General features: G+C 40.2%; 1 long non-coding RNA gene across 1 annotated transcript; it reads right to left on the reverse strand.

Moving 5' to 3' along the window:
• Nucleotides 1-309: 309 nt before the first annotated feature.
• On the reverse strand, nt 310-6,367 carry LOC118599479. Its single transcript, XR_004948859.1, has 3 exons — nt 6,209-6,367; nt 2,073-2,246; nt 310-1,753 (listed from the first exon to the last, which is right to left on the reverse strand). It is a non-coding gene; the product is annotated as an uncharacterized LOC118599479 (long non-coding RNA).
• Between the last annotated feature and the right edge of the window lie 3,076 nt (nt 6,368-9,443).

Here is a 9,443-nt window from a genome sequence, read left to right on the forward strand (position 1 = left end):
TAATCTTCTGCACTTTTCCAGCTTCAGCCTGAATTAGACACAGCCGCTTGAGGAGCGCGAGACAAACTTGAAAGGACCTGGTCGTGTTTTCAAACAGAAAAAAGATCCAGCTGTTCACTTGTAAATACCGCTGAACGCGCATCTCACGTGCATCTGATCAGACTGTAACATGGCAGCGCATGTGAAATGTCCTTAATATTACCATATTTCACCCACTTTATAGAAGTTTGGGGTAATAATAATAAGAGTTCACTACATCCTCTCTTTATGCTTCAGAAACGAGGTATCAGAATTATACACAACGCCGGTTATCTTGATCACACTAACAATTTATTTTATCAATCCAGAATTTTAAAACTGACCTTAATGATTTTTACACTGCACAAACTCTCTACAGAGCTATTGGGAAAACATTACCATACAATATCCAAAAACAGCTCTTAGAAAATGAAAGAGGATACAAACTGGAAAGAAGAAGGAACTTTAATTTCATATTGAAAAGAGCCACAAAGAAAAGTTTCTGTGTGTGTCATTAAGATTTGGAACAGGTTCAGCTCAAACAATTTTCAGACATCCATACATTCGAGAAAATGTTTAAAGTAACTTTAATTTTACAATATGAGGATGAATTTAAAAAAACAGCTGATGTTTGAATAATTCCAAATGTGTGAACACATTAACTTGAATGTGGTGAAATAATCAAGCATTTTTAATTACAACAAAGCAGTTTTACACTCTGTAATATGCCGTTATGATTACTGAAATGTTTTGATTCCAATCAATAAGGTATTGATTAAGTTTACTTGGTCTGAAATATGTAGCAATGATACCTGGATTAAGCTAATCATGTGTTCTAATGATAATCAAGGGTTGTTACATATTGTGTGAATCCTTACGGTTACTGAACATATGTAAGAATTATTTCATAGAATAATAAATAATCACTCTATTTTTACCAGAAAACTTGATATGCAATAGGTAGTGCTGATTTCTAAATAATGTAAAATTGTTTTCTGTTAATAATCAATAAGTAATAAATAACATCTTACATGAAGTGTGATTGAAATAAAATGTTGCATTTAATCTGATCTGAACTAAATAACATAATTATGCAAAACCGTAAAATGGAGTAACTAAATAGGGTGGGATTATATAAGTTCATCGTCCCGCTGCTTTTCAATCAACCAAACTTTACTGACTTTAGTTAATAATAACTATATCTAATGAATCAAATGTGACATAAGTGTGTCTTTGTTTTTGTTTGTTTGTTTACTATTTTCTAATCAATACATTTCATTATTTCTGCAATAAATTATATATATATTTTTACATGTATTTTTCAAAATCTATAGTTGAAAAAAATCAATAAAACCCTTCTGACACTAAGATGCAGTTCTGAAAACAGCCAGCACGTGTCTCCCTTCTCCCTCCTGCTTCAATGCAGTTAGTGTTGCTGCAGCAGCTGCATCAAAGTGATTCTCTGTCATTCCTCACTAACATCCACTCTGTTCATTCATGTCCTCTGGAGAAAACAGGCTTTATGCTCAGAAAGTTTCTACTAGTTTCAGACATTCTAGAAAATGATCAGATTCTGCTGAATTTAGATTGAACTTCTTTAAACTCATCTCCACTTCCTCTGATTCCTCTATAACCCTGCTCTCCACCTCCAGGAACAACATCTCTGCAGACCAGCTGTTGCTGATGCTCCTCTCTGCGTGATCAGTTGATAATGGAGAGAGCCTCTACCTCCAACCTGCAATGAGAGGGCAGAAGTCCAGAGATGAAGTTTTGTCTCTATCTGATGGTGGTGTGTCAGTCAGTGATGCAGCACAGCAGCAGAAAGAGCAGGAGGAGCTTCAGTTCTGTTCAGAGCAGCAGCTTCCTGTCATCTTCACCTGTTGGAGCTTCTGCTGCTCTGATTGGCTGACTGTTGTCCTGAAGCCTGTCATCATTCTCCTCAGAGCTTCACTGAGAAGCTGCAGCTTCACAGGAAACTCTACATCTTTGCTCTCAGACTAACTTTAGGACCAAACATCTGGAAGCAGCTGGACTGACTTAAACCCTCTACTGACCTCAGAGTCTGCAGTTTGAAGTTTGGACTCTTGACCAGATCCTGGAGCTGCTGAACATCTGAAGACTGAAGGTTGTTACGTCTCAGATCTAGTTCTGTCAAGTGGGACGGGTTGGACTTCAGAGCTGTGACCAGAGCATCACAGCTGATCTTTGACAACCTGCAGCTCCACAACCTGAATGCAGAACAGAGTTTCATTTAAAGACAAAGTTCATGTTTTTCATACTTCGGGTCTTTTAGAGCAGGGGTCTCAAATTCAATTTAGCAGGGGGCCGCTAGAAGAGAGTCTGGGTGAAGCTGGGCCGCATCAGGTATCCACAAGAAAAGTGCTGATAAAACATTCCAATGTTCTCAAATATATTTTTTAACACAAAATAATGAATTCAAAAATAAATATAACAAAAAATGAATAAAAAACATAAATCAGTAATAAATTAAGAAAATAATAATAATGACCATTCAACAGATAAATATTACTGAAGAAACCACATATTGACTGACTAGAGAAAACTAATTATTTTTATTCAGTTTTAAAAGTCGGTATTAACAGATCCTCCTCCAGAGAGAGAGAGAAGCCCCGGTACCGAGAAAATCTTTGAAGAATTTAATTTATTGTAGATTTTTGTAGAACTCCTCACAATAAATAAATCTGATCTATGTCTTTTCCATTCATTGGAGATGTGGGGTGCTTGCACGCATGCAGGCTGCATCAGTGCGCATTCGGGGCTGCTTTCCCTGGGGTTCTCTTCAAATGCGCGTGTAATGATGGTGGACCTTTATAAAAATGTTTGGAGACCTGACTGTATTAAACTGCGTCTTCTTTCTTAGTCCGTGTTTGTCTCTCTGACATTCTGCATACAGGCAAGCATAAGATAACACAAGTAACTGACTCCCCCTAGTGGTTGGGAAAAAAATAACACCATACATCACATCTTTCCCCTTTAGATATTTTCCACAACTAAATAAACTTTTATAACTACTGCCTTTCAGTTCTTGTCTTCTAGTCTACATTCTGAAATCCTATTGACAATAGTGCTGCTTCTGATATTATATTACACAACTAAAAGCTTTTACAACCACTTGCAAAATTATCTAACACAAAGAAAAAATACAAATTCCAATTAAATAGTTGAACATTATCTACAAACTTCACAGAATAAATAACTGTTTATTTTCATTGCAAATAACGTTTTGGTGGCCTAATCAGTCTTCCACACCTGGACCTTTTAACTGTCTCTTGCTGGTTCACAGTTGGTGTCACCATTCCTTTCATCGGTGATGGGACTGTTGATGGTACAAATGTCCGGTTAGTCTCTGTAGTTGTACTGGTCACAGGATCAAAATCCTGCATGTCTTCAGTGCTCTCTTGTGGAAAAATAATTTTCCTGGTTTTCAGAAGGTGTCTGCAGTTTCTCCTGTAGACGTTTCTATCTTCTGTTTGGATTATGACCGATCTGGGTTTGTCATGTTCTCTCACGACAACTGCAGGCTGCCATTTATCTTTGACTTTTACTCTCACATTTTCTTCTTCCATCAGAAATGGTAGCCTTTTTGCTCCTCGGTCAAAGTACTGCTTCTGTATCAGCTGCCTCTCCTTGATACTGTGGTGTATATTATCACACAGCTGTGGTTTCAGAAGCTGTGTTGATGATGGTAGTCTGGTTTTCAGTAGGGATGTCCCGATCCAATCACGTGATCGGAAATCGGCCCCGATTACGTGATTTAGGACTCGATCGGAATCGGCTGTCACATCCCGATCAGCGGCCCGATATTTTGTTTTCATCATACTGAAAAAGTGTTATATCTTAAGAATGCAACTTTATAAAATTCTTCCGGTTTGAAGTCTATGACCAAAGACGACAATTTAAGAGTGGTCACTTGACCATAGACGTACATGTCATGACGTTTTACTGTTGTAAAATGCATCGGAATACGGCAATAACAGTTCGAAGGGATAGCATGTGCAAATTGGCCGTATGGACTTTTTCAACAAAAACGATACCGCAATGGAAAACTGCAACACGTGCAAGATTAAAGTTTCGAGGGGGGGTAAGGAAAAGGCTGCTTTTTACACGACAAATCTGATCAGACATCTAAAAAACAAACATCCTTAACATTACACGGAGTTCGCTAACTCATCACAGCCACCGAGAACAACACAGCCCACGCTGCTTCAAACACTCCAGAAAAAAGAGAAATTGCCGCGCGACGGTGAGAAGGCTCAGGCCATAATATCCAAGATTTCCCAGATGACTGCGATAAGTGACCAACCATTCGCCTTCGTAGAAAACCCGGGGCTCACCATGTTACTTGACTTCTTAGAGCCCCGTTTTGAGATGCCGTCTCGTCACTATTTCACGGAGAAAGCTCTGCCAGCGCTCCAAAAGAAAGTTAAGGACAAACTTCTGGGCTTGCTAAAGGACGTGCCTTTTATTTCGTTCACCACAGACATTTGGAGTTCGTCTGTTGCTCCAATGTCGCTGTTAAGCCTCACCGCTCAGTGGGTGGATTCTGCTTTTGTTTTGCGCCATGCGACCTTGCATGCACAGGAGTTTCGAGGATCCCACACAGCTAAACGAATCAAAGAGGCTGTGGAGAAAATGCTCAGGGACTGGGGTATTGACAAACAACGAGTCCACGTCATTTTGCGGGACAATGCAGCAAACATGAAAAGAGTCATGAGTGAGATAGGAGTACGGAGTGCAGGTTGTGTCACGCACTTATGCCAACTTTGCGTGCACGAAGGTGTACTTGCTCAAAGTAGCGTCACAGTGAATGGCCTGATGCTCAGAAGAAGATAGCCTTCAGTATCAATTAGGGGTGCCTGTGGTGCAGCTGTAGGGTGGTGACTTGTGATTGAAGGATTGGGGGTTTGATTCCCACCTTGCACACCCATGTGTTGATGGTTGGCGCTAGTGTTTGGCAGCGGAGCCACCACCAGTGTGAATGTGTCTATGAATGGGTGAGTGGGTCAGTCACTGTGAAGTGCTTTGGGCCTTCGAAGGAGGGTAGGAAGCGCTATATAGGTATACGCTATTTACCATCAAGATGGTCCCCAGTAGTGAGAGAACATCAGCCTCATGTCTACAGTTTAGTGTCAAAACAACTTTGTCCTTTAAGCCCTCTGAGTCCAACAAACTGAGCTCATTAACTCACTGCCTCTCCCAAATAAAGCAGTGGCTAAATGACAACTGCCTCCAGCTTAACCCTGACAAAACAGAAACGCTGATCATTGCCCCAGACAGTGTCATCCCAGGCATAAAATCTCAACTAGGCTCCCTGAGCCATCACACTAAACCCAGCCTGAGAAACTTAGGAGTTGTGTTTGATGAAGCAATGTCTCTCGAGCATCATTCCAACCAGCTCATAAAGAACTGCTACTTCCAGCTCCATAATATCTCCAAGCTCAAATCCATGGTCTCTAAACGGGAACTAGAAATGATAATTCACGCCTTTGTGTCCTCACGTTTAGACTACTGTAACAGCCTCTTCACCTGTCTGAACAAAAAGGAACTGAATCGCCTCCAGATGGTTCAGAACTCCGCTGCTCGGCTTCTGACCCGCACAAACAGAAGAACACACATCACTCCCATTTTAAAGTCTCTTCACTGGCTCCCGGTCCCTTTTAGAATTCATTTTAAAATCTTAGTCCTGACCTTCAGAGCCCTTCATGGACAAGCCCCACCTTATATTGCAGACCTCATCCAGCCCTATACGCCCTCCCAAAGGCTGAGATCCTCCGGGCAGAACTTACTGATGGTTCCCCGGACACGTCTTAAAACCAGAGGAGATCGGTCTTTTAAAGCAGTGGCACCCAGACTATGGAATGAACTCCCTCAATTTTTACGTTCACTGGATTCTATTGATGTTTTTAAAACCCAACTTAAAACCCATTTTTATGATCAAGCTTTTCAGTTCTATTGATTGGGTCTCTCTCTCGTAACTGTAATATATCATTTTATGTACTTTTATGTGTCTTGTATTCTATGTGTCTTTTTAACATATCTGCTCTGTCTTTTTATCTCCTGCTCTGTAAAGCACTTTGTGACTAATGTTTGAGAAAAGTGCTATACAAATAAATATTACTTGCTTACTTACTTATATCGATCTGAACACAAATGAAACATGGAGTCTGACCTCAGAATCTGCACTCTGCAGTCTTGACTCTCTAGAAAACCACACAGATGAAAAAATCCTGGATTATCCAGGTTGTTGATGCTCAGGTCCAGTTCTGTCAGATTGGAAGGATTTTTCTTTAGAGCTGAGACCAGAACTTCCCAGCTGATCTCTGACAAACTGCAGTCCTTCAACCTGAAATCAGGCAGAAATGTCAATATCGTCATAAATTATTCATTGCTAAATACATTTTTGAAATATATATGACATAAATGTACAGTATTTCAAAAAAGTAAATACACTCCTCATATTTCAATTCAATTCAATTAACTTTACTTATCCGTTGGGAACTTCTTTGCAGACCAAACATCAGCACAAGTACAGGCTCAGACATGCAGAACTTTGTTAAAACATATTCATCAGCATAAATACATAGGATAGAAATAAATAAGTCATTCAGTAAAATCAGCAAAAAACACTAAAAACCATAAAACCAACAATCAGTTCCAGTCAAATTTTATCAGCTCTTTAGCAGGCGTATTGAAGTTGAAATGAAGCTGGTTGTGGTACTCTTAGTTTTGAATAAAATGGGCCTTAACCTGTGACCTGGAGGTAAGAGATGATGTGTATGAAGAGTATGTGAGCTGTCAGTGGAGATCTGTGTTCCTTTCCTAAGGACTCTGTTATTGTAAATGGAGAACTTTTAAAAATGGCTTTTGCACATTGTGTTTTTGACTGCAACTTTTATGGATTATAGATAATTTACTTGACATTTTACTGGGGTTTTAAGTTTCTTTCATAATTTCTAACTTCGGGTCACTGTGCTAAAAAAACTTCTCTCTAGAGGCGTCAACTCTGCTGCAGCACTTTCAGTATCCTGTCTTATGCTCTTAAGTGTGTGTTGCTTGTTGTTCCACTGAACCTGTATGGAGTTGTGTGTGTAAATGTAGTCATGCAGCCACTGGCACTGTGGATCCAAGACGAAAAGTATATCAGATTTTGATTTGATTATTCTGGAATTCTGCCCTGTGGTCCAGTTTCTAGAGGAAGGAATCATGCTCTGCTTCAGCATATCTCAGTACATGTTAGAATTCATGTTTCCTTCAATGAACTGTAGGTCCCAAATACTGGCAAAATTCATGAAGCCCCAGACCATGACTCCACCTGGCTTGTGCCATACACACTTTATACCATTTTAACTAAATAGTTCTATCTTGGTCTCATCAGACCGCAGGACATGGTTCTAGTAATCCACAGTCTTCACCAAACTATTTCTGGGATTTCTTGTGTGTCACCTTCAGAAAGGGCTTTCTTCTGGGATGACAGTGTGTAGGCAAATTTGATGCAGTTTGTGGCATAGGGTCTGAGCACTGAAAGATTCACCCAAAGCATAAACACATCTGTTCTTCAAAGGTCACCTTCAGATGTGACACTGAGAACATGCACTGAACTTCTTTGGCCATAGACCCAATCACTAATTCACACACACATTCACACACTGGTGGTGCCAACTTTCCACCAAAGGCAATTTAGGATACAGTGTCTTGCCCAGGAAAAAGGGACTAATCTCTATTCTGGTCCTGTTAGACCTCAGTGCAGCCTTTGATACCATCGACCACAGCATCTTACTCCAGAGACTAGAGCATGACATAGGGATCAGGGGATCTGCCCTCCAGTTGTTTGAATCCTATTTATCTGATAGATACCAGTTTGTTAATGTAAATGGACAGTCCTCTCATTGTACTAGAGTTAGCTACGGAGTCCCTCAGGGCTCAGTTCAAGGACCCATCCTGTTCATGCTTTACATGCTGCCCTTAGGAAACATAATCAGGAAACATAGCATTAACTTTCACTGTTATGCAGATGATACACAGCTGTATTTATCCATTAAACCAGACCAGAATGACCACCTAGAGCAGTGTTTTTCAACCAGCGAGCCGCAGCACACTAGTGTGCCGTGAGAGATGGTCTGGTGTGCCGCGGGAAATTACCAATTTTTACATATCTAAAACATTTACCATCGCTATGGTATCAGCTCTGTGTTCATCAGAACGGCCCTGATTTAACACTGAATAGTTTTGAATATGCAAGATGGTAAAATAAATATTTCTTTGATTCTATAAATGACTAATCAGAATGATGTTACCGCAATCCAGCCGCAAAACTAGCCTCAAACCATAGACTGTATATAAAATAACTGGACGAAGTAAGCCCCCCTACTTCCGTGTTCCATATAGGAAGTACCACTGGGTTGCAAAAAGGCCAAAGTCCCATTAACTTACATTGAGAAACAGACAGTTATTTCTCAGTCATTTTATATGTCAGAATAATCATTCTTCCTCTGCTGCTTTCTGATTAACTTCTTTTTTCTAATCCAATTTTTTTTTAAGATTTATTTCCATTATCACAAGTTATTAGAGTTATAAATTGACCAATCAGATGGCTCAATAAGCGTTTGTGGGTCTGACGTCGACCGTCTGGGGGCTTTGAGTGACAGATGACGGGTAGCCAATGGGAGCAGACTTCATCAATGAGTCCGTGAAGACCTTTTAACACCTACTTTACAATTCAACAATGTACCTACCAGTCATTGTCCTACTGTTGTTTTCCTCAATGGAATGTACCGATGCAGCAGTTTAAAACAACAAGAGGCGCATGCTGTCAACATTTTTAGATGAGGATTTACTCTGTAGAAATAGATTTCACTCTGAGGTTATGTGCTTTGGACTTTATTGTTTGTTTAATGTTCGTTTTTCTTTATTTCACTATTTTGATTGTAGCTTATGAAATCTAAGTTGCATATATGCGCAAAAAATCACCAACCAAAGTTTCATCTTCTTCACTTTTCCAGCTTCAGCCTGAATTAGACGCAGCCGTCTGAGGAGCGCGAGACAAACTTGAAAGGACCTGGTCGTATTTTCAAACAGAAAGAAGATCCAGCTGTTCACTTGTTAGGATGGTTATTTATTTTAAATACCGCTGAACGCGCTTCTCACGTGCTTCTCACGTGCATCTAATCAGACTAACGTAGCCGCATGTAAAGAGACGAGCTGCGGCGCGCGCGAGGGGGACACGCGCCGGTCTGCAGCAGCGTCACCCAAATACTCCTTTTATCTCGACAAAAATGAATAAATGTAAGTAAATCCAAAAGGACCGCTGACAGAATCCAATGTTGGGATGGTTCTCCCTCAAAGGCTTGAACAATGACTTGTACAATCAGCCCAGTCTCAGTAAAATGCGTACATATGCCACGATT

Source organism: Oryzias melastigma, linkage group LG13 (genome assembly GCF_002922805.2).
Source record: "Oryzias melastigma strain HK-1 linkage group LG13, ASM292280v2, whole genome shotgun sequence".
In the NCBI taxonomy this organism is placed as follows: Eukaryota; Metazoa; Chordata; class Actinopteri; order Beloniformes; family Adrianichthyidae; genus Oryzias; species Oryzias melastigma.